This window comes from Pituophis catenifer, unplaced genomic scaffold (assembly GCF_029215685.1).
Source record: "Pituophis catenifer annectens isolate HBS135680 unplaced genomic scaffold, rPitCat1.0.hap2 SCAF_1, whole genome shotgun sequence".
NCBI lineage: Eukaryota > Metazoa > Chordata > Lepidosauria > Squamata > Colubridae > Pituophis > Pituophis catenifer.
The window spans coordinates 83,239,375-83,264,431 of NW_027256881.1; the positions used below are offsets into that span (position 1 = coordinate 83,239,375).

The 25,057-nt window shown below is 42.1% G+C and overlaps 1 protein-coding gene across 1 annotated transcript in view; it reads right to left on the minus strand.

Moving 5' to 3' along the window:
* LOC139322774 (SAM and SH3 domain-containing protein 1-like) overlaps window positions 1-25,057 on the minus strand; it is a 629,849-nt gene that overhangs the window by 355,824 nt on the left and 248,968 nt on the right. The gene's annotated exons all lie outside the window — the stretch shown is intronic.

The following is a 25,057-nucleotide window of genomic DNA, read 5'->3' on the forward strand; positions in this document are numbered from 1 at the left end:
GGAGATAAATTCTGGTTCAACTCATATCCTTGATATTTCCTCAGTTTACAGAAAAATTATAATGAGTTCCACAGAGGCTCTGCTAGCACAAACAACACAGCTTTTTATTTTTGTTGCTGGCTTTCTCATCTCAGAACCAATTTTATAATTTATGTTGCTACTTATGGGAACCCAGGATTATGTGCATAGAACATGCATGATAGTATATGTTCATATGTCTTGTAAAAATATTTATTATACACCAATTAAGGAACATACTTTGTGTTTCTTAATATAAAAGATTCACTGTTACTAAAATATATACACACCTAAAAACACATACAGTATATGTAGTAACTGCAGAGCAGCAAAACACTTTATTCAGTTGTGGAATTGTATATTATTTCGAGGTCTGCTTCTGAAGGGTTGTACAAGCATCATTTAGTGACTGCCTCATTTAATGACTGTTTGCGATTACGACAGTGATGAAAAAAATAAGTTTGCAACCAATCCTCACATTTACAGCCTTCGTAGTTTTGTCAAACAAAGGAAAGCTGAAGTAAAATCATAAGCACAGTTGCAATTTCACTTAGTGAACACTTCACTTAACAATCAAGTTGCTGGTCCCAACTGTAATCACCAGACAAGGATTATGTGTATTGCATGTAGCTCTCTTTGTGCTAACACAAGCACAATTCCCACACTGATTCATGCAGTTATATGCAACCTGCCTTATGGAATACATTTACATAGCACAGAGCAACAACACGTAGTAAAAGAAATGGAAAAATAGAACTAGTGCAGCCATGATTGGGATGCTAAATCTTAGTGTTAATGTTAATGTTTATCTTAATCTTAATGGACAGCCCCGGCTCTGCGCTCCTTCCGTCGAGGCCTGAAGACTTGGTTATTCCAACGAATGGGCTGATTCTGATCCTTGGGTTTTTATTATTTATTATTTTAATCTGGCTTTAGTGGGTTTTTATTATTGTATGTTTTTAACCTGTGTTCGCCGCCCTGAGTCCTTCGGGAGAAGAGCGGCATATAAATTCTGTAAAATAAATAAAATAAATAAATAAATGTTCTGCATAGAAAAGAATTGATAGATTAATTAAATAATTGTAAGAAAAAGGTGAGAAATCCTTTTGGTCTATAGGTTGAACCTTATTTCTTCTGATTATTTTGACCTCATCGAACCATAGTGGTATTCTAGTCACATGTAGATATGGGCAGGAGATAGCAAGGTGGATTTTACATTTTTTAAAAAAGAAATAATATTTTCAAGGTTTAAACAAGTGGTTTAAATCAGATATCGGACCGGACACTGGTAAGATCTCACATTAAGAATTACCTAGTGGCGATAAAAGCAGCAAAATGTACCCATTTTGCTGCTCTTATTGCGTCATCAGATAATCGCCCGGCGCCCTGTTTAGGGTGACCCGCTCCCTGCTCCACCAGGAAGTGCGGGAGGACCCCTTGGAGGGAAGAGCCGAGGATTTTGTTCAGTATCTGCATGACAAAATCACTCAGATTCGGGCAGGTCTGGACTCTGACTGGATAGATCCAGCGAGGGTGACGGAGGCAGGTCTTGAGACTGTTATCTGGGATGAGTTTGATCCTGTGACCCCAGATGACGTGGACAGGATTCTGGGTAGATTGAACGCGACCACATGTTTGTTGGACCCATGTCCCTCCTGGTTAGTGCGGGCTTCCTGGGAAGTGACGCGAGGCTGGCTCCAAGGGATTATAAATGCTTCATTGGGTGAGGGTGCCTTCCAAGCCGCCTTGAAGGAAGCGGTGGTGAGGCCTCTCCTCAAGAAGCCCTCCCTGGACCCGGCAGTATTGGCTAATTATCGTCCAGTCTCCAACCTGTTGTTGAGAGTGTGGTTGCGCGACAGCTTCCCCAGTACCTGGATGAAACATTGTATCTAGATCTGTTCCAGTCAGGTTTCAGGCCTGGGTACAGCATGGAAACGGCATTGGTCGCATTAGTTGATGATCTCTGGAGGGCTCGGGACAGGGTTTGCTCCTCTGTCCTGGTCCTGTTAGATTTCTCAGCGGCTTTTGATACCATCGACCATGGTATCATGCTGCACCGGTTGGAAGAGTTGGGGGTGGGAGGCACTGTATTATGGTGGTTCTCCTCCTTTCTCTCTGACCGGTCGCAGTCTGTGTTGACAGGGGGGCAGAGGTCGACCCCGAGGTCCCTCATATTGGGGTGCCGCAGGGGTCGGTCCTCTCGCCCCTTTTGTTCAACATTTATGTAAAGCCACTGGGCGAGATCATCCGTGGTTTCGGGGTGAAGTACCATCACTACGCTGACGACACCCAGCTGTACATCTCCATCCCGGACCACCCCAACGATGCCCTTGAAGTGATGTCCCGGTGCCTGAAGGCCGTACGGATCTGGATGGGGAGAAACAGGCTCAGACTCAACCCATCCAAGACCGAGTGGCTGTGGTTTCCGACGTCCCGATATAGTCAGCTGGTGCCATCGCTGACTATTGGGGCGAATCATTGGCGCCCACGGAAAGGGCTCGCAACTTGGGCGTCCTTCTGGATTCATGGCTGTCTTTAGAAGAGCACTTGACAGCCGTGACCGGGATGATTTTTCATCAGGTTCGCCTGATCCGCCAGTTGCGTCCCTTTCTAGATCGGGAGTCTCTACACACAGTCACTTACGCCCTCGTCACCTCTCGTCTGGACTATTGTAATGCTCTCTACATGGGGCTCCCCTTGAGGTGCACTCGGAGGCTCCAACTGGCGCAGAGTGCGGCCGTGCGGGTGGTTATGGGAGCAACGTGGAGTTCCCATGTAACACCTCTCCTGCGCGAGCTGCACTGGCTCCTAGTGGTCTTCCGAGTGCGCTTCAAGGTTCTGGTTATCACCTTTAAAGCGCTCCATGGCTTAGGACCTGGTTATCTACGGGACCGCCTGCTGCCACCAATAGCCTCCCACCAGCCAGTAAGCTCCCATAGAGAGGGGCTCCTCCAGGTGCCGTCGGCCAAACAATGTCGACTGGCGGCCCCTAGGGGAAGAGCCTTCTCTGTGGGGGCACGTACGATTTGGAACGAGCTCCCCCCGGAGATACGGAGGATCCCGGATCTATGTACCTTCTGTCGCGCGCTTAAGACTTTCCTATTCCATCAAGCTGGCCTGGCCTAAATCTTCTCCCCTTTTTAAATGTAATTTTTTTAAAAAAATTTAAATGTAAATTTTAATTTGCTTTAAATTATGGGGTATTTTAAATTCAGCCAAATTATTTAATTCGTTTTTAATTCATTTTAATTTTTTTGTATTTATGTGTTTTATCTCATGGCTGTTCACCGCCCTGAGTCCTTCGGGAGAAGGGCGGTATAGAAATTTAATAAAATAAAATAATAAAATAAAATAAAATAAAATAAAATAAAATAAAATAAAATAAAATAAAAAAATAAATAAATAAATATCCCCAACCCCTGGTCTGTGGCATGCCAGAAACAGAACTATACAAACAAGCGAAGGCCCATCTGTGGGATGAAGGCAGCACACAGAACCACGCCCCCTCCGGTCCGTGGAAAAACCTCTCTCCAGGAAACTGGTCCCTGGTGCCCAAAAAGGTTTGGGGCCGCTGATTTAAATCTCACATATATTAGCATACTATTTAACAACTTTTTAGAACACACCTAGAAATAGGCAAAGTTGCCATTAAATTTTGACAATGCATTTTGAAGATGCTCTATGTAGTGGGTGATGATCTCATGATGGCATTTATCAGGGTCTGAGGTCCAATGTAATCTATAATGCAGGCAAAATTCCTAGCACCAGATCATTATTTATTTATTTAACTTATATGCCACCCATTTCACCTAGAAGCAACTTTTGCAACTTGATTGCAACTTGCAATCAATAAAACATTAATGTAAAATATTAAGCCAATAAATACCGTAATAACATTAAATTTGGTTTAAAATTGACTAAGATGGGGAGGAAAGGAGCAAGATGCACACAGGAAAGAGGTGGGGTCTTAGTCCAATGAAGAGATTTATTAAGACAAGAATTGAAAACAAAATAACCACTATGACATTTTTATCATTTAAGTCCATGGAATGGATTTCCAAATTTTATTTTTAATTTATATGTTATATACGTTTCCTTCTGTTAACTCAAGATGGCATACATAGCCCTTCCACTTTTTTCCCCAAACATTATCCCTGTGAGATGGATTGGGTTAAGAGAGAGCTACTGGTCCCAAGTTACCTGATGTTAAGCCTCAGGAATCAAGAAGGATATATTGAGTTACTTTAATTTCCTTTATTGTTCTTCACCTATGGACAGAATTTTGCCAGACTAAAGCAACTATTTGCATAACTACCGATCAGCTCTGGGAAAAGCTAGGGAGGAGACCTTTTAACCCTTTTTTGTGCCGACCAAACTTTCTCAGCTCTGCTGCCTCTTTGCCCTCTGGAAAATAGCCCCTCCCTCCTTGGAATCCAGACTACATTTCGCCACACCTAGTGAGCACAAACCTTTTGAAAAATGTGACATACAAAATTATGTTACTGAAATTAATGAACTCCTAGAGAACCCCGTTTCAAGCTGGAGTATTTTCACCTTCTATCAGTGCAATCTTACTGACAGAAAGTTCCCTTTCTATTACTGCTGTTACAGTGTCTCTCAAAACAGCTACCGGTCTGCTTAGTGACTGTATGGAATGGTGTAGACTATATTAGGTTTGGGAAAAGGGAATACTCGGTTTTGACAGACTAAGCAGACCTTGTAAAACGGAGGTCAATAAACCAGACAGCCCAAAGCTGTGACACAGTCACAAAAGAGGTCATGCAGAGAGTCTATGGCTCAGAGACCAGGGAGGGAAACAAAAGGAGGATGTTCCATATTCATTAGTGCTTGCTAGGGAAGCTGATGGAGATTCAAGGCAGCAGGATTTTAAAAAGTTGGTTCTCTCTCTACTGAAACACAGGTTATAGTCTGCAAAGCTTTAATTCTCTTCCTAATATTATGAACGTTTGACTAATGCCCTTTATATTTTAAATAGTATAATATTTAAAGGATTTACCTAGCTATTTGCAGCTACTCAGCACTGATCATCAAAGTATCTTTGAACGGACTCCAAATATTTGCCTCAAAGGAGCAGACCAAAAAACCCCATTATTGTATCTAATATCAGAAAATGTGTGAACTCTGAAAGCATTTGACTGTCTTCTGTTCCGCTGCAATGCACTCAATGTATTTTCCCCCATTATTTGTCACCTCAACCTTGCTGATCAATAACAAGTGATGCCCATATTTCTAACATGGCTTTTTACCATTCAAAATCCTTGACAGCTGAAATTACTGTCATTTTGCAGCATTTGCAAGTGAATCAACATAATATGTGGAGTAAATAAGCAGCGGCAACTTTTGGCATAAGGCTTTCCCCCAGATCAACATAATTTCCCAGAAGAGACCTTTTACAAGGACTTTAAAGCTTTTTTTAAAACAACAACAACAAAATAGCGTTGCTTGATTATATGCTAATGTTAATACTGGAGTTAGAACATGCAAGATTATTTTCCAGGGATTAAACATAGGCAAACTGTCCTTATCATACTACATTCATCCATCAGCTGCTGAATGTAAGAAAATCTGTATCACACCCAACTATTGCTTTGTTTATAGCCACTATTGGTAACTCTCACTATCTCCCATTCTCTATTGTCCATTTCTGCCTCTCAGATTCTCTCTTTTGCTCCTAACAACTATCTGGTTACCTAATAAGTCTTTAGACAGAATTATATTCCGTGCCTCTGATATAATACACACAGCCCACCAAAACTTACATCATAATAAATGTGTTAGCCTTTAAGGTGCCACAAGGCTCTTTGTTATGTGCTACTGCTTGAGTTTATTGCTGCTATTTATTTCATAACAGAGGTTATTCAAGTAAATGCTGATGTGTGGCTTTATGGATTTTTTGCACTGCAATGTCTCAGAAGGGCCCTGTTCTAAAAGATGGGTTAGAAATCTTTTAAATTAATGAAGTGCTTGTAAGGTTTCCAATTGGTCTTACATACATTATCTTGCAATTTTTACACGAGGCAGCAAGGTTTTTTTTTTATTATTTTTTATTAATTCCAATCTGCAGCCTGGCGAAAGAAGTGGCTTGCTTAAGGCTGCTAATGAGTCTATGACAAAAGTGGACTTTGAACAGGAGACCATCTGAGCTGTTGCAAACCCTTCTAACTGTGGATTCTTTGGGGCTCTCTGAGCTTGGTTGTTTTCTTGCAGGCGTTTCATTACCCAACTACATAACCTCATCAGTGTACCAAGGAACCCATAATTCAATCCTGAAGCTACAAATACCGTCTACTGTTAATACTGTTCTAGCTTTTGTAGTTTCCCAACCTTTCTGGCTTGGAGGCCCAGCTGGAGAGAGAGGGGAATTGGGCTGCGCGGGTGGCAGGCCAATGCATATGCACGCTTATGCAGCTCTTGCATGAGTGGTGGGCTGGTACACACATGTACACTTAACTTCCATGATAGTTGCACTGGTATCCATATGCGTGAGTGTCCGCCAGCCTGCCACTCATAGAAATTGATCTGCATGCATGTGTGTGTTCCAGCCAGCCACTCACGTGGCCTAATTCCAAATAGCCTATGGCCTGGTACTGGGTCACGGCCCAGGGGTTGGGAACTCTGGTTTATAAATCTGAACTCAACCAGCATTCTTAAAGAAAGGCAGTGTCAATATTATTAATATAGGTAAGAGAATGTATGTCATTACTAGGTATATAAAGACTGTAGTTTGAAACACAATTTTCTCCAAGTAGGCATATCCAGAATTATGTATTAAATAATTAAATATGATAACACATAAACTTTATCAGTAATTAACTTCCCAGTAATGTTTTTTTTTCTCTGTTCCTTTTCATAGAAGTATCTCAGTTGCAGATCATATAATACTACCATTGTTCATCAAAGATGACTATGAAACAACAGAATTCAAAACAATTCAGCTATTCTAGGGCCCAGAGTTATTTTGTCTCAACAGAATACATTTATAAATAGTGTTTTCATCTATATTTAAAAGAATATATTTCTTTTAAGATTTTTCAGTTAAATTCTTTTGTCTCCTCTTTTAGACGTAGCTGGTATACAGTCTGCTTATTGAACAGAACAAAAAAAAAATTACATTGAAAAAAAAAGGATTGCTGTCATAAGACTGTGTGTGTGTGTGCGTGTGTGTGTGTGTGTGTGTGTGTGTGTGTGTGTGTTATCTATCATGGCAAATATGCAGATCAGATTTCTAGGGAAAAGTGTCATACTCTAAAAAAAAAAATAATGGAGCATGCTATTACGTTCTTTTAAGATTATACAGCAACTAAGTGCTCTGCATTGCAATTTGGATGGTTGGAGAAATGTATTACCGTGGAAACTGAACATACAGTACACTAATCCACTTGGAGCCTATACTTGTGTGTCTTTCTTAGGTATTTTTTTGTATCACATTATGGATTTTTGTTGCCTTAAAAGGTGCAATCAGAATATCTGAAGTCGTTAAAGGAATAGATTTTACTTTATCTGAAAACTCTGGATTTGTTTTATTTTACTTTGCTGCATTCTACATAACTGGAATGCTGGGTACTATTGCAGAAATATTTCTGAAAATACTTATAAAGTATGAACAAAAGAGAAAGCTCTACCTTACAGTTTTAAAGTAATATAAAATGATAACTTTTTAAAAGATCAGGTCAGAATCTCTAGTATCGCATATAGGAGACTGTGAGTTCTAGGACTGCCTTATGCATGAAAGCCAGCTGGGTAATCTTGGGCTAGTCACACCCTCTCTCAGCCCAGTCCAACCCACCTCACAGAGCTGGTGATATGGAGAAAATAGGATATTATGCATGTTCATTGCCTTGAATTACTTATAAAAATAATAAAGGCAGGATAAAAGATAAATAAATAAATAAATACATACATACATACATACATACATACATACATACATACATACATTCTCTAGCATCACATACCCAAAGATGTACAACATTATTACTTACTGGGCTTAGGTGATTTCTATAAGGTATCCGCCACTTCGTATTTCAATGATTTATAAATCTCTTTAATATTAATGGTTGTGGTCCTTATTGAGTTGCTTGTGACCAGACATTTCTCGAGGATTACTTGTCAGTATCTGCTTGACTTCTTGTAAATTCATGCTTCTGTCATTAGTGATAGTATCTGGCCTCTACAGTTCTTTGTGATAGCCTTTGTGTCTTCCTATCACCAAGGTCTTCTCCAAAGATTCTTATTGTCACACTACACATTGTAAATATTCATACTTTAGCTTAATTATTAGAGCTTCCACTGAGTGATCTGATTTTACTTCATCTATTATTGAATTGTTTACTTGTCTTTTTCAAACAGTACTAAATTACTTGTTCCTCTTGTTTTGTTTATTTTCAACCATTCAAGGGCATCTATTTCCCTTTCTTCAGTGTTCCTGAACAAAATCCACCTTTTACCACCATATATTACAACTGAGAAAACTGCAGTCTTGACAGTACACACATAACCACATATAAACCATATAAATGTGACAAATAAAAAATAAACAGTAGGCTGAACAACAATTTCCAGCATTTTTTACTGTCTCGCTGCCTGGACTGTTGGCAAATGAACTTCAATATTATCTCATGAAACACAATTTCCCCCTTTGTACATGTGTTATAATGTGGCATCAATCTCAACTTGTTTTCCTTTTTCTTTTTCTCCTACCCAAATGCATTTATTTGGAGTTTTTATCTTCACAATCTATACTCAGCTTGTATCTTTCAAAAAGCATAAAAAGGAGGCCTAAGATGTTCCTTGTTCCTATGTTCCTGAAATTAGTCACCCCCCTCTGACAGAACTGTATATAAAATAACACGTGTCAAACAAGTAGTCCTTTGAAAGGCAATCACATTTTACTTTTCTTTCAGCCAAGACCAAGTGTTTCTTTCCTCAAACTAGAAAATACTGAACAGAGACCAGCACTGCCCTCTGTCACTACCCTCTCCATGGGGCTTATGCAGGGATTGGACATTGACTTACCTGAATGTCCTTTTTCGGAACGCTGCGTATACACTCCAGCATTGGGAAAATCCTCTTATCTGACAGCAACTGAGAGAACTTTTTTTACTTATCTACCCACTCTGTGCTCTCTCCACGCCCCCTTTTGCACCCGAATCCCCAGTCTTGAACGAAGACACCACAGGTGAACTACAACAAAATTTATTAACACAAAACCACCACAAGCCAACATACAAAGAAAGGGAGGGAAATGGAGTGTATACGCAGCGTTCCGAAAAAGGACATTCAGGTAAGTCAATGTCCATTTTCCAGAACGCTGCTACTACACTCCAGCATTGGGACATACCCAAGCCTAACTTCCAGGGTCGGGCAAAACACTATCCAACTCAGAGGACCCAGACACCACTGCTTGCAAAACTCGTCGCCCAAAAGACGCCTCAGCCGAAGCGTAGGCATCAATTCGGTAATGTCTTATGAAAGGCGACAAGGAAGTCCAAGTAGCCGCCCTACAGATGTCCAACACAGAAGCCTGGGTAGCCCAGGCTGCTGAAGTAGCCGCACTCCACGTAGAATGAGGCAGAATGTTCCCAGGAACAGGACGACGCTGATTCTCATAAGCAGCAGCAATACAGGCCTTAATCCAACGACCAATCGTGGTCGACGACACTTTCTTACCCATGGATGCAGGATGGAACGAAACAAATAGGGCTTCCGTCTTCCGAAACTCGGCCGTCCTACGCATGTAACGTCTCAACGCCCTGCGCACATCCAGAGTGTGCCAGAGAACCTCCCGGTGATGTCTCGGCGACGGGCAGAAATCCGGAAGCACTAATTCCTGCGCCCGGTGAAACCACGAGTTAACCTTGGGCAAAAAGGCAGGATCCATCCTCAGGACCACAGTGTTAGCATGAAAAATGCACAAATCTTTCCTGACGGATAAGGCAGCGAGCTCAGAAATGCGTCTAGCTGACGTGATCGCCAGGAGAAATGCAACTTTGAACGACAGAAACTTAAGTGAAGTGGAACCCAGCGGCTCAAACGGAGACAAAGTGAGAGCCTGCAAAACTAAAGATAAATCCCAAGTGGGATAACGATGAACCGTAGGCGGTCTCAGGTTCGTAGCTCCATGAAGGAACCCCTTCACCCACGGATGATGAGCCAAGGAAGTGTACGGTGGACAGGATAACACAGTGGCCAGGGCCGCGACCTGGCGCCTGAGAGTTGCGGGAGACAAACCCCGTTCCAAACCCGCCTGTAGAAAAATGAGGACATCCTGAACCGTTGCAGACGTAGGATCCACATGAGCAGTCGCACACCAACGGCAAAAGGCTCTCCACGAGGCTTCGTAGATCCTCGTCGTGGATGGTCGACGGGCCGACTGAATCGTACCAATCACCGTATCCGGCAAACGGCCTTTCTTCAAGATGACGCGCTCAAATGCCAGACGGCCAACTGCAGCCACTGGGGCTCGGGATGACGAATGGCCCCCTGACGCAGCACGATCCGATGTGGAGGAATCACCCACGGGTCCGTCACCGAAAACTCCACCAGATCCGCGAACCACGGCCTGCGGGGCCAATGTGGAGCCACCAGTAACATCTCTGCCTTCTCCGCTATCATCTTGCGAACCACCTGCTGAATCAGTGTGACGGGCGGGAAGGCATACAGTAGACCCTCTGGCCAACGACACCGTAGAGCGTTTGTGTCTTCTGCCGCAGGAGTCGGATACCGAGTGATGAACCGGGAGAGCTGGGCGTTGGTCGGACTGGCGAACAAGTCCACCAGAGGCCGTCCGAAGCGAAGACAAATCTCCTGAAATAGACTGGGAAGCAGCTGCCATTCGGCCTGGTCTATCACTTCCCTGCTGAGCCAATCCGCTCGTGTGTTGTCTCTCCCGGAAATGTGGTCTGCGAGGATGGACTCCAGATTCCTCTCCGCCCAGTTGAACAGACGTGTCGACTCGAGCATCAACGTCTGTGACTTCGTCCCCCCTTCCCGGTTTATGTGCGCTTTGGCCGATGTATTGTCCGTGAGAATCAGGACATGACGACCCCAAACCAGCGTCCGGAAATGCAGAAGGGCGAGGCGAATGGCTCGAAGTTCCAATAGGTTGATGCTCTGTGCACGTTCCTCTGGAGACCATTGTCCTTGGCCCACCTGGGCCCCCAGGTGAGCTCCCCAGCCATGGAGACTGGCATCGGTGGTGATCACGACCCGGTCTAGTTCCAGGAAACTGCAACCTTGCAGGATGGCCGACGACTTCCACCAACTCAGTGACAGTCTGACTCGCGGTGGCACGAACACTGTCCTTGTGGAGTTGGAACTGCCTGTTCTCTGGAACGGAAGAAGAAGCCATTGCAGTGGACGAGAATGTCTGCGTGCCCACGGAACAATGCGGAAACACGAGACCATCTTCCCCAACAAACGTGACAGGGTCAATAGAGGAGCCTTCCTCCGGGTCAGTACTTGGCCCACAAGCGATTTGATGTTTTTCGCCCGCTCTGAAGACAGGAAAACCTGACCCTTCTCGGAGTCTATCAGGGTCCCGAGGTGTAGAATTGCGGTCGTGGGGACGAGCTGGCTCTTGTCCAAGTTGATGGAGAATCCGTGCTCTCGGAACGCCGAAAGCACCCTGACCCTGTCTTGCGCCGCTTGTGCCCTGGACGAGGACAGGATTAGAATGTCGTCCAGGTAACATAACACCCTCACCGGAACGGTACTGAGAGACACGGCCACTACCGCCACCAGTTTGGTGAAAGTCCTGGGAGCCGAGGAAAGACCGAACGGCATCGCACAGTACTGGTAATGCCTGCCCGCATACTCGAATCGCAGAAACTGTCGATGCGAAGGAAGCACTGGAACATGCAGGTAAGCCTCTCGCAAATCCACCGACTGCATCAGGTCCCCTTGGCGAATAGAAGTCAGAATGGACCGAAGAGAATGCATCTTGAAACGACGGTAACGTACCGCCCGGTTCAACTCCTTGAGGTTGAGAATGCCTCTGACCCCTCCCGAACTTTTGGGAACCAAAAACAGTATCGAATAGAAGCCGGTCCCCTGCTGGTCCAACGGAACTGGTTCTATCGCGTGGATCTCCAACAGGTGTGCTATCTCTTTCACCATCAGGCTGCGAGAGTCTGTGGACAGTGGAACTGGGCACCGGATGAACCGTCGTGGGGGCCGATCCGTGAATTCGATAGCGAGGCCCTCCGAAATAGTGCGACGCACCCACTTGTCCGGAGTGGACCGGGCCCACCGATGACGAAATGCCCGGAGACGTCCTCCCACTGGCCCTGGAGTCGGTGAGTCATTTGCCCCGTCTGAAGGGCCTAGAAGTGGACCCATGATAGGGGCGCTTGGAGGAGGACTGTGGCCTGCCACGCTCTCTGAAACACTGTCTCTCAGAGAAGCCTTCTGGAGTCTGGAACGACTGCCGGTAAGTCGAGGGGCCTCCCTGCCCCGAGTAGGAACGAAATGGCTGACGTTGCGTGTAAGGGGTGTAACGCCTGTCTTGTCTGCGAAAGGACGAGGGCATAATTTTGCGTTTGTCTTTGTCCTCCACAAGAATCGGCTCCAATGCCGTGCCAAACAGGTTCGGGGCTTTATACGGGGCCGCCGCCAACTTCCATTTGGTTTTCACATCGGCTTTCCACGGCCGTAGCCAGAAAAGGCGTCGCGATGTGACAGAAGTCGCTAACGCCCGCGATGCAAACTTGACAGAGTTCAACGAGGCATCCGCCGAATAGTCTGTGGCTGCAATAATCTTGTTAATATCGTGGCGCAAGCGGGTATCCTCTGGAGGGAGTCGTTCCTGAAGTTGGCGCAACCAGATCAAAGAGGCCCTATTGAAGAATGAAGTAGCCGTGGCAGTTCTAACAGTCCAGGCCACGGCCTGATGAGACCTACGAAAGGCCAATTCGGTGCGCCTGTCCTCCGATTTGAGCCCCTCCAGCGGATCAGATGAGACCATCGAATGCGAAGTGAGAGACGCCACCGGTGCATCCACAGTGGGCACGTCCAACATGGCTTCAAGTTTGGGCGCCGCACAGAACAGTTTCTTATCTAAATTGCTTGGTGCAGTGGACGACCCCGGTTGGGCCCAAGGCGCTTGCAGAACATCCGCGAACAGTTGAGGGCACGGAATAAAGTCCTTCTCCTGCTTGACTTGCTTAAACAGGGCATCATGAGGACCGGTCTCAGACGGGGTTGTCGGGGGTTGTGCTCCCACCGAACCCAAATTAGTAGTCAAACGAGCCTTGTGAAGGAGGGACTTAAATAGTGAGGGACGAAACAAGCCCGTGAAGGCTGGAGTGTCAGGTACCAGACCTTCATCCTCAGAGAATTCGAGGTCGTCGGGGCCCTCCTCGTCATGGCACGAGCCCTCAGATGAAACAGACTCACGAGGCGAGGGGGATCGAGCCCTGCGAGAGCTTGAAGAGGCCAGCGTGCTTGAAGTCCCCGCCGCCGATGTCTGGGCCGCTGTTTGCGCTCCGGCCGCCATAATAGAAGCCAACGCAGTTGACAACATCGTCTGGAAGTCGAACTGAGATGGAGGCGGAGGATTGTCCACCTCTCGGAGTCCCGCTGGTGTGGGCGTGAAAGTGGCCGAAGGTTGGCGCCGAGGGGGCGGAAAGGCCTCCAAACCCGCTGAGGAAACATCAGGCATCGACTGGGACACACCCTTCTGCCAAGCCAAGGAACCGGATTGGACCGCTCTCCGCTCCGAAAAGTCAGGAACAGGAACAGCCTGTTGGGCGGATCCCGCATCACCACGGACTAAAGACGCTGACGCCTGCTTGGCCTTCTCACATCGTTTTTCCAAAGCCTTATGACGCCTGAGAGCATCCTTATCAGCGGCAGAGGAGGTCTTAGAGTGGCGGGACTTGTGACCGCCAGACGCAGAGCGTTTGCCCGATTGTTTCTTGCGGGACTTAGATCTGACAGGGCTAACCTCCTGATCACTGTCTGAGGAGAACGAGCAGTCCGCCATGGTGAGAATGCCCAAGTTGAATAGTAATTATAAATTAATTGACAGATAGATTTGTAGTAATAAATAATGAATCAATGATTGATTGCTTGATTAATTGATTAATTGATCAATTGATTGGAGAAATGCTTGATTGAATAATTAATTGATTGATTGGATGACTGCTGCTTTGAATACGAAATTAATAGATATCAGCTTGTTTGATTAAATAATTGAATGATTAGATGAAATCTTGCTTAATTGATAATTGATTGCTGAATTGATAGTCTGGCTACCGCTCTGGGCAATGTACTATGCCCCAACAAGCAGTGCTGGCCCTCCTGCCACGCTGATTCCAAGGGCCCCTGTTTCTGCCCAGGAGAGAGGGCAAGCCTTGCACAAAAGGCTGCAAAAAAAGGGGTGAGCGATAGACTGGTGATGCTCCTCCCCCTCTTCTTTCTTCCTTCGAGTCAATGTCCAGACCGGGACAGAGACTCAGCCAGCCAGACCTCGGAGAAAAGGCTGCGGCCCTCTAATTAGGGTCCGCGCTGCCACGAGGTGCTTCCAAAATGGCGGCCGCCCTGATGGTCTCAAAATGGCGGCCGCAAGTTGGTGGCGTAGTTATAAATGGCGGCCTGCCCGAGCTTCGTAGGATGGCGGAGCGCTTCCCCCCCCTGGCGCCGCTCAGACGCGGACACCAACCAGGGCTGGAGATCGGCGCGGTTTTGGCGCGTCGGGAGGGTAGCGAGCCCCGACAGCCACGCTACACCCCCCCCCAGTTAAAACTTACGGCCGGAGCTTCGAGGCCGAAATTCAACGCCGCCAGAACACAGCGCCGCCCGCAGAAGCCTGACGGGACGGTCGCTGGATGAGTCACGCCTCCAAACGCAGCGAGCCGGTAGCCGCTCCTGAAATCACCTCCGTTCCGGCTCGCTGTTCCACACGAGAGTCGGGGGAGCTATTCCTTAGCCCCGACCTCTCTGGCAATAGTAAATCTTTACCGGATCCGCCCCGCAGGGACAGAAGCCGGCAGCAGCAGGCGCTGAAGCGCAAAAGCCGGTACGACCCAGCTCCCTGGGCACGAAACCGACGAGCAGCTGATGGACTCACCAAAAAGAAGATAGAAATCTAAACTGAACCGCAAAAAAAGGAAAAAGAAAAGGGGGCTAATCAAAAATAACCAAAAGCCTAACGCAACACTCAGAGCACAGAGAAAATCCTCCCAGTGTGTCAGCAACTGAGAGAAAGACTGGGGATTCGGGTGCAAAAGGGGGCGTGGAGAGAGCACAGAGTGGGTAGATAAGTAAAAAAAGTTCTCTCAGTTGCTGTCAGATAAGAGGATTTTCCCAATGCTGGAGTGTAGTAGCAGCGTTCTGGAAAATATGTAGGGTTAACTAATGAATGATTGCCATATTTTACATGCATAGAGGTGATGGGTTGGAGAAAATACTTAATTATTACATTTAAATAAAAATATTAATTGATTGATTAAATTTATACAGCCACCTATAATGACTCTGGGTGGCTCACAGCAATTAAAAACAAGAACAAAGAAACAACAAAGAAACAAAGAAATACAAATAAAGCCACAAAAACATATAAAGCTATATTAAAAACCAAATTAAAGTAAAAATAACCGTACCATTTAAATCCAGGTAAAAACAATCATTCATCTAAGCAAACAATTAAAATCTTGACAGAAGAGATGTGTGTTTTTACTACCTTTGTACATAGTGTGACTTGTAAACACCAAGCAAATCTCTGTGAAAAGCATTCCACTAGTTGAGAATTATGCAGGAGAATGCTCTTCCCCATTTAACTTCCCATCAAACTTCTGATAGCAGAGCAGCTTTTAAAAGGCCCTGTCTTGTTGATGTGAATAACTTAGGAACTTCGTAGCTGAAACGGCTGTTCTACAGGTACACCCTAAGCAGTTTAGAAATGTCACCCACGGGAAGAATAGGAAAACAATTTAATTGTAATCCCAATTGCCGCTGATACCCTTCATAAATGTCTCTAATTTAATTATAGCCTACGGTTAATGTATATAATTAATAGAATGTAGAAAATAACCAGGAATTTTAAATTATTGCAGTTAAATAATACGAACCAAAGCATTACAGATATGTTCATATTCATGTTTGAACAAGGATACAAATTTTGTGAAAACAGATTGCTATTTTCTTTATAAAAGACTAAATTATTCATAGCAACTGATTTGCTGTCAGGAAGGTTCTAAAAGAGCACTTGACCCATCCTTAAAAAAAGAGATGGTATTTTTTTCCCCTCATACAGAACTGTTGTTCAATTGTATAGAATTCAAAACTCTCAAAGCTTTAATGTTGCATAAATTCATCTTGCTGCCATAACAAAGGTATGGATAGTAAATAACAGACAAGGCGTATGGTTTATTACTGAAACTGTAAACAGAAATGCTTTTTCAGTTTTCCATAAGGTATTGAATTTATAACAACTAAATCCTCTAATGATGCAATAAAACTGTTTTCTAATTGCTGTGTGCCTAAGCAGTCTCTAAATAGTAATTCAATGCTTAATTTGTCTTTAGGCCGCGATTATTAGGCTTTTTACAACAAACACTAAACAAGAGACCATAAAGCCATACTTATCCAAGCATCTCCTGTACTCATTCTTTGACATACTAAGTGTGCTTTGCAGTTTATCTACAGAGGTTGCTATAAAACACTGTACATACCTTCCTTCTGGTTTTCAAATTATAGAAAAGTGAAACATAGTTAAGACGGAGGATGGTTTCATTTACTTACTTAATTCAAAAAAGTCATGCCTCATGCCTCGTTAAGCTATCAAATTGTTACATATGAAATAGCTTAACTTCCCTCTCCCCTCCCCCAGGTCCTGCTGTGTTGCTTCATTGTGCCAGGGTGTGTGTATGCATGTTGTTCTTGGGAGGGATTAGCAAGGTGTATATGTCAAGTTCCCATCAGGGTCATCTAAATTACGAAGGTCATCCCAGCTGCCCAGCTAAAACAAGCAAGCCCCTATTTGGGGCAGCAGATGCCAGAGACAGATGATCACTTTAGTGATAATGACAAAGGCACCAACTCACACTGCAAGGGAGAAGGCAAAGCTACTAAGAAAACCATGTGGATACAGAATATAAAATGATTGACAATACAGAGCTGGATGATGGTCCCTCAGGTTGGATGGCACTCAACAACTGAGGAAGATCTGAGGATGTTTTGGAGTGCTAATGGTGTTTATGACATGGCTAGATTAAAGCTTTTGGGGTGCCTAGAGCTGATGTTACCCATATAGGAAAAGAAAAACCAAAGCTGAAATGATAGAATTAAAGTAAGAACATGGAATGTAAGAGGCACGAACAATGAAACATCTACAAATTGACATATTAGGCATTGGCAAACGGTGATGGACTGGCATAGGATACTGTGAGTCAGAAGATCACACTATTTATTACACAGGTGATGAAAACCAAGGGGAAGTAACGTTGATTTTATAGTTTTTTTTTTTTTATTTATTTATATGCTGCTCTTCTCCGGAGACTCAGGGCGGCTTACAATGCGTTAAGCAATAGCCTTCATCCTTTTGTATATTTATACAAAGTCAGCTTATTGCCCCCACAAACTGGGTCCTCAATTTACCTACCTTAGAAAGGATGGAAGGCTGAGTCAACCTTGAGCCTGGCGGGATTCGATCTTACTTTAATTGCAGACAGCTGGTCTTAAATTACAGAGCTCTGTCTGTTGAGTTAAGAAGGGTATAGCAAGAACAGAAGTTGGCTACAATGCAATTAATGACTGAATAATATCAATTAGACTTCTTGGACAACCCTTTAATATGATGATCATCCAAGTCTATGCTCCAACCATCAATGCATTAAAAGAGGAAGCTGATCAGTTTTATAATCAAGTTCAATTTAAAATCAACAGAACATGAACACAAGATGTACTGCTAATAATTGGAAACTGCAGTGCCCAAGTTGGAAAGAAAAATGTAGGTGGATTCCAAAATGGAGCAGGAATCCAGCTTCTTCCTAGCTAACACTGTCTTCAAACAACCACAGTGATACCTTTATACATGGACAGTCCCAGACAGAATATACAGAAATCAAATTGACTACATTATTGCTAAAAAGAGGTTGAGGAACTCAATTAAAAGTATCAAAGTCATGGCCAGGTGCTTACTGTGGAGCAGATCACAAACTGCTCATGTACAAGCTCCAAGTTATGCTAAAGAAAAAGAAAACCAGTCATTTCCCACAAAATTATCTTGAACATATGCTCACCATTTTCAAGGAAAACATCAAGAATTACTTTCCATTAATAGAGAACAAGAGAAATTGTAGGATGAATTTAAAGAAGTCATTAAGGATGAATATGAAAAGAGACTGCTCATGGTGAAGAAACAGAAGAAAGTAGATTGTATGTCAGAATAATGGAAATTATTCTGAAGAGAAGCCAAAAATAAAAAATTCAGAAGGAATTTAAGACAGAACTTCAGATAACCTTTAAAAGAGACAAGAAGCTGTATTACAATATCTGTAAAGATACAACAGATGGAACTGATTTGGAAAACAAGGAAAGTCTTTCAAAAGATCTCTGAATTCAGAAGGTTCCAACTTCATATTGGTATACTAAAGAATGCCAATGGACAGATTATAATGATTTAAAGGAGATCAAAGGAAGGTAAAAAGAGTATACAGAAGTTCTATACAGTAGTAACATAAATATCCAAGTTATCTTAAAAGTTATTATTTACTTAGAGCCTCTAGAACGAATAGAATAGAATAGAATAGAATAGAATAGAATAGAATAGAATAGAATAGAATAGAATAGAATAGAATAGAATAGAACAGAACAGAACAGAATAGAATAACAGAGTTGGAAGGGACCTTGGAGGTCTTCTAGTCCAACCCCCTGCTTAGGCAGGAAACCCTACACCACTTCAGACAAATGGTTATCCAACACCTTCTTAAAAACTTCCAGTGTTGGAGCATTCACAACTTCTGCAGGCAAGTTGTTCCACTGATAGTAGATGAAGTTAGTTTCCTCATTGCCAAATTGGAGGGCTACTGGAACTGATAGAATATCCACTGAAATATGGAAAGCAATAGAAAAAGAATAAGAATAAGAGATTTGGTTAAGAGCTTGCAAATAACACAGTAGCAGACTGATTGGAAGAGGTCAATCTACATTCCAATACAAAGAGAGAGAGAGAGAGAGAGAAAGAGAGATTTAACAGAGTGTGCAAACTGTCATACAATATCCTTAATTTCAAATGCTAGCAAAATAATACTAATCTACATCCAATGTAGATTAGAGCAGTACAAAAAAAAGATGCCAGATGCTCAAGCTGGGTTTAAAAAAGGCCAAGGGAAATGAGACATTATTGCTGATGCATAATGTCTCATTATCACTGCTGATAATTGAGAAAGCCAAACAATACCAAAAAGAAGTCAGTGTGTGCTTTATAGAAAAAGCTTTGAATGTGGCAATCACATAAACTGCAGATAGTGCTCAGAAAAAATGGGATGACGCTACCTGAAATCTGAAAATGCAAAGGATCTGCAAGGATCCTAGTACTAAAAAGTGTGAGCAGAGTGAAAAAAGGGAAAAACATTAAATATAAAGAAGACTAAATTTAGGACAACAGGTAGAATGAGCAACCTTAGAACTGAAAATGAAGATATCGAAGTGATGGACAGATTCTGCCTTTTAGAATCAACCATCAACAGTAAAAGAACAAGAAGTCAAGAAATATGTCACACTTGGTACAGCATCCATGAAGACTTTGGAAAAGATATTCAAATGTTGGGATATACCTACAATGATCAGAATTATGCAAGCCAGGTGTTACCCGTAACACTCTATGGAAATGAAAGTTAAGCGAAACGTCTTCAAAGAAAAACCAGAAAGTCCAGTTGCCTCTTGAAAAAGCACCTTTGGGTCTGGGTTGATTTGTTCAATGGTTTTTGTTCTCTTGGATGTCCACGGTATTCCCAGGAGAATTCTCCGACGTTAAAAACCAAAAAGTCCAGTTGCTTCTTGAAAAAGCACCTTTGGGACAACGATGACCGGGATGACTGAGAGTCTCCATAGACAAATCAACCCAGATTTCTCACTTGAGGCACACATGATTAGGCTTAAATTATATTACTTTGGACACATTATGCAAAGACCCAATTATCTGGAGAAGGCTCTAATGCTGGGTAAGGTTGAAAGAAAGAGAAAACAATGATGACCAACAGCAAGTTGGCTAGACTTAGTTACAGTGGCAATGAATGCAATGAAAAAGATCAGAATTCTCTTTCTTCTTTTGGCATATTGCTAAAAAGCTTGGAGGGAAAATCTAAAGATTTCTGATTGGTTCAATACAGAAGCCACACAATTTTCTGGTTTTGAATTAATTGTTAAACCCAGCCAAGTATTTCAGCTCCAGTTTGCTTTCTATAACTGCAGGGAAGGGAGAGATAAAGAGACTAAAGAGATGGATAGGGATACAATTTGGGACTATAATCATCATTCAATCATTTAATTTGTTTCCTACGTTTCTGTTCAGAGGCCATTCAAAGCAGTTAAAAAAAGGTTAAAATCCAATAGAAGCAGCTAATATCAACTATAAATCCAAACTGAAAATATCTGGCTAAAAATAAGAGAGCCCAGGCTGAGCATGTTCCATAGCTTTCCAGTGTGCCTGAAACACAGAGCTAGGAAAGCTTTTCTTGTTGATCTTAATGTGTGTGTCCAGGTTCATATCAAGATAAGCAATCCATTTTGCTGGTGATATCTCAAGACATTTAGGCTTTTAAAGGTCAGATTCAACACCTTGAATTGTGCCTAGAAAGTTAATATTCCCAGACTGATAAGTCTGGCTGCCACCAAGTGTACACCAATTAAAGCTTTTAAACATTCTGTAATGGTACCGTACGCCTGCATAGAACACACTGTAGTTTTCAAACAGGAATGCAAATAAGGCATAGGCAATTTTTATGAGATCCAAAGAATAAATGTTCTACTTTTATCCAAAATTATACAAAAAAAAAAAAAAAGATGGAAACCTGACTGCACCTAGAATACTCAGTTTATTAAACCATAGTTCGTTTGCTATGGCAAATGGACTCTATTTCATTCTTTATTTTACTTGTTTAAAAACCAGCCAACATTAAGATTATTAGAATGCCATCAAAAATTTGATTAGCAGTGACAAAATATAAACAAAAATGATGAAAACTTTTTTGCTGCAACCATTTCATCTTCCAATTCTTATGGACTAAATAGCGCTCAAAATGTATTCACAATACCCATTCTGTAACTCTATATAACTTTGTTGTTGTTGCTGTTGTGGTCCTGCCTACAGAAGTTATCAACAATAGAAACTACATCGATGCAGTTAAGGATTTCAGGCTTGGTTGCATCATTCACCGCAGATTAAACTATGCTTACCTTTATAAGGTATAGGTGTCATTTGTCCATCATCAGGAATATATAGTTCAATTGAATTAATACTTATACTGTTATGAAGCTATTTTTCAGACTACACGAAGACGTTTTCTGCATTTGCAATACAGAAAATAAAGTCAAAGAAGACTGAATTCAGATTTAGACACACTTGCAAATTCATAGAAATCAGTGGGAGGTAATCATATTAATTAGAATCTCAATTTCAATAGGTCTATTCTAATTATGTCAATGTTTGAACCTCTTCTTTTGTTTTATTGAACATAATACCTTGTAAGAAAATATTGCATGCCCATGTGCACACACACACATGCACTCTTACTAATTCTTGAAAATGTAGACCATAAAAATATTGTGACAGGTATATATCATGCTTAAAGAACTGTGTGATTGAAAACTCCTAGGGCAGCTAGCTCACGCTAACAAGTTTTCACTGAACAAATAAATTCTTGTGTTTATTGTTTAGTTGTTAAAAGTGCTTAAAGCCATATTCTGAAGCAAACCTTACAAACTTCTGTACAATTTCCTACCAGTTGAGTATGCACTGGAGAGTAACCACAGATAACTACACAGATTGACTGTTGTAAAACTGTAACAGCCTTCTGTTAAAACTTGATTGTGTAATGTGTTTGAGGTCAAATCAATCCCACCCTGTTCTCCAGCCTCTCCTGGTTTCACTGTTCAGGTTTTCACCTTATTCGTGCCCCCTATTTAAATTCCTTATTTTCTTTCACGATGGAAAAGGTTTTTTTAAATGGTAATACATGACTTCTCTATAGTCCTATTTATAGCAGCAGAATAACATTTGGTATAAATAAGAAACAGCCATATACAGCTTTATACTTTCACTTGCTCTTCTTTCTGGAAATGCCCTTCTTTCATTGCTGGAAATGTCTCTTTTTGTTTTAGTAAACATGTTCCAGCAATAGATTTTTTTTCCCGTTCTCATCCTCATTTTTCATTCTATGGAGTCACAACATGGAAGCCCTGACAAGAATACATTTATGAGACACAAAGAAACAGGAAAGTCTGAATATGTCCTACTGAAGGTCCTCTGGGGCAGCAGAGACAGCAATCAAAAAAATGTCCTTAAGTAATTATTTTATCCCCTCAGCAAGTTGAATTTAATGGAAGAGAAAGAAAGGAAGGAAGGAAGGAAGGAAGGAAGGAAGGAAGGAAGGAAGGAAGGAAGGAAGGAAGGAAGGAAGAAGATAGCATGTTCTAGAATTTCATTGTTACAATCAATCATTTTAATGTTTCTATACTGGGTGGCATTCCATTTTAGTGATAAATATTTATTTATAAACCGAATTTTTACACTGGAAATTAAAAATATGAAAATAAATAGAGATGATAAAAAAGTTGCAAAGAAAGAAAAAGAAAGAAAGAAAAAAGAAAGAAAGAAAGAAAGAAAGAAAGAAGAAAGAAGAGGGAGGGAGGGAGGGAGGGAGGGAGGGAGGGAGGGAGGAAGGAAGGAAGGAAGGAAGGAAGGAAGGAAGGAAGGAAGGAAGGAAGGAAGGAAGGAAGGAAGGAAGGAAGGCCATACTCTTTTAAAGCTTTTAAAGATATTTAGTAAATTCACTGGTCTGGTTTCACAATATGGTTTGCTGGTTTCTGGCAGAGGATGATGCTCAAATCCACTCACTGTGGTTTGTAAACTATGGTTCCTTTCTTAAAGTGGCCTCACACATACATTAAGCCAAATAAAAATAAACCACAGACCAGCTTATCATTATGTGTGAACCTTGTGAATGAAATAGGATAAAGGAGGGCTATATAGGCCGTCTTGAGCTTCTGTACAAAAGGCTACTAAAGTGCTACACTGAAAGCAGCCCACTAATTCTGTCTCAATCATAAATCTGCATCTCTCTGCCTGCGTCACAGTATATAAGGCTTAAGGAATTACACTATGGAAGTGGTGTTTTTCCAATAACCCATCTGAAAACAGTATGCAGGAAAAGTAGAGTGGTGGGCAAGCAATGTAAGTTGTTTTAATGAGCATCTGAGAAACTGGAAGACATTATGCTGGCAATCTTGCAGCTGTCTTTCTATGGGTGTAATGGTATGTGGGAATCACTTTAGGAAACAAGGCAGGGAAGAGATGCTACTAAGGAACCGTCAGCTAAGAGAGGGCATAGCTTGCAGCTACGTAAGGAGCAGAGAAAAGAGGCTCAGGAGGCACTCAAATTTTCAGGCTGTAAAGGAAATGGCGGGAGATCTGTACATTCAGACTTGCAAGATTCTGTTAACGTAGCCTTACATTAAAATAGAAATAACTCATTTGGTTCCATTTCCTGACTGACCTACCAGGGAAGACTGGCAACCAGTTTCCTGTGGGAACAATGCCACCAATTAGGTCCCTGACCTCTTTACTTGCATCTCAATGCTCATTTGGTTACAAGAAAACTTTTGCAGGAATTCCCACCCCACACACATTTTCCCCCCAGGGTTGTTTACCTGGTTGACCTAGAGAACACAAAGCCTTGAAACTGACTAGCTGATCCTGGTTTTAACTGATGTGGTTGAAAATGTAGTTGTAAGGCATTACTGTAGCTGTTCTACTTCTTTTCCTCTTTGGGAATGTCCTTCTCAGTGACAGATGCTTCTAAACTTCTTCCCTTCACATTATGTTCTTAGGGTAGGTTCCAGCCCACAGTGATCCCCACAGCTAAACCATATTCTTAAATTCCAGCTCAAACTCACTAGCTGCATCTCATCTGCATACATTTAGATGGCAGCCAAGAAATAACCTTCCCAATTCTCTACTACCACCTAATGGTCAACAGATCAGACAGTCAACTTGCTAATCCATTGTTTCTAATAAATAAATAAAACAAATACATTGATGATACAATGGGAAAGGAAAAAGAAAATAAATGCAGAGCATGGAGTAATCAGAGTATGGTGCATGGAAACATCTGTTCAATGCTGGATGACATTGGGTGAGCTGAAATTTCAGTCAAGGAAACATCAATCACAGGCTAATGTAAAATGTTGTGTGTTAATGTGTATGGACAACACTGCAGCAGAAAACTGCTGTGTGTGTAACATTGGAGGCAAAAGGATTTAAAATGGCCTGATTTCTTCCAGGCCATTTCTTGAGAAAGAAGCTGTGTATGTGTTGACTTAAGAGTTCATGAAATGTACACGCAATGTTTTATGTCTCTATAGCAAATAAAATATTTAGCCTTTTCTAATTGTCAAAATACCTTACATATGCTTTGAGATTCTTGCTTGTTCAATTTTAAATTTGCGCTTCTCTGTGACACACGTACAAATAATGTCAGACAATAAAGAAACATTTCCTTAATGCAGCTGCAAGGTTTTGGGGTTTTTTACATTTTATTTTTAGACTTTCCCTGACATTATTTGTTGAAATTAGAATTAATAAAACAAATGTACATGCTGGCATTAATAAGGATCTACAGTATTTCTTTTATTAGCTTTTGCAATACCAATAAAGGAATACATGAGAGTCGGAGGAAAGAAATATAGAGACGTCACTTCTGTTTTTGTGAAATTGAATTTTGGAAAATTGTGATAACAACTTCAGGCTTCAAAATTAAAAGAAATGTACTCATTTCAAAATCTCATAAGATGTAAA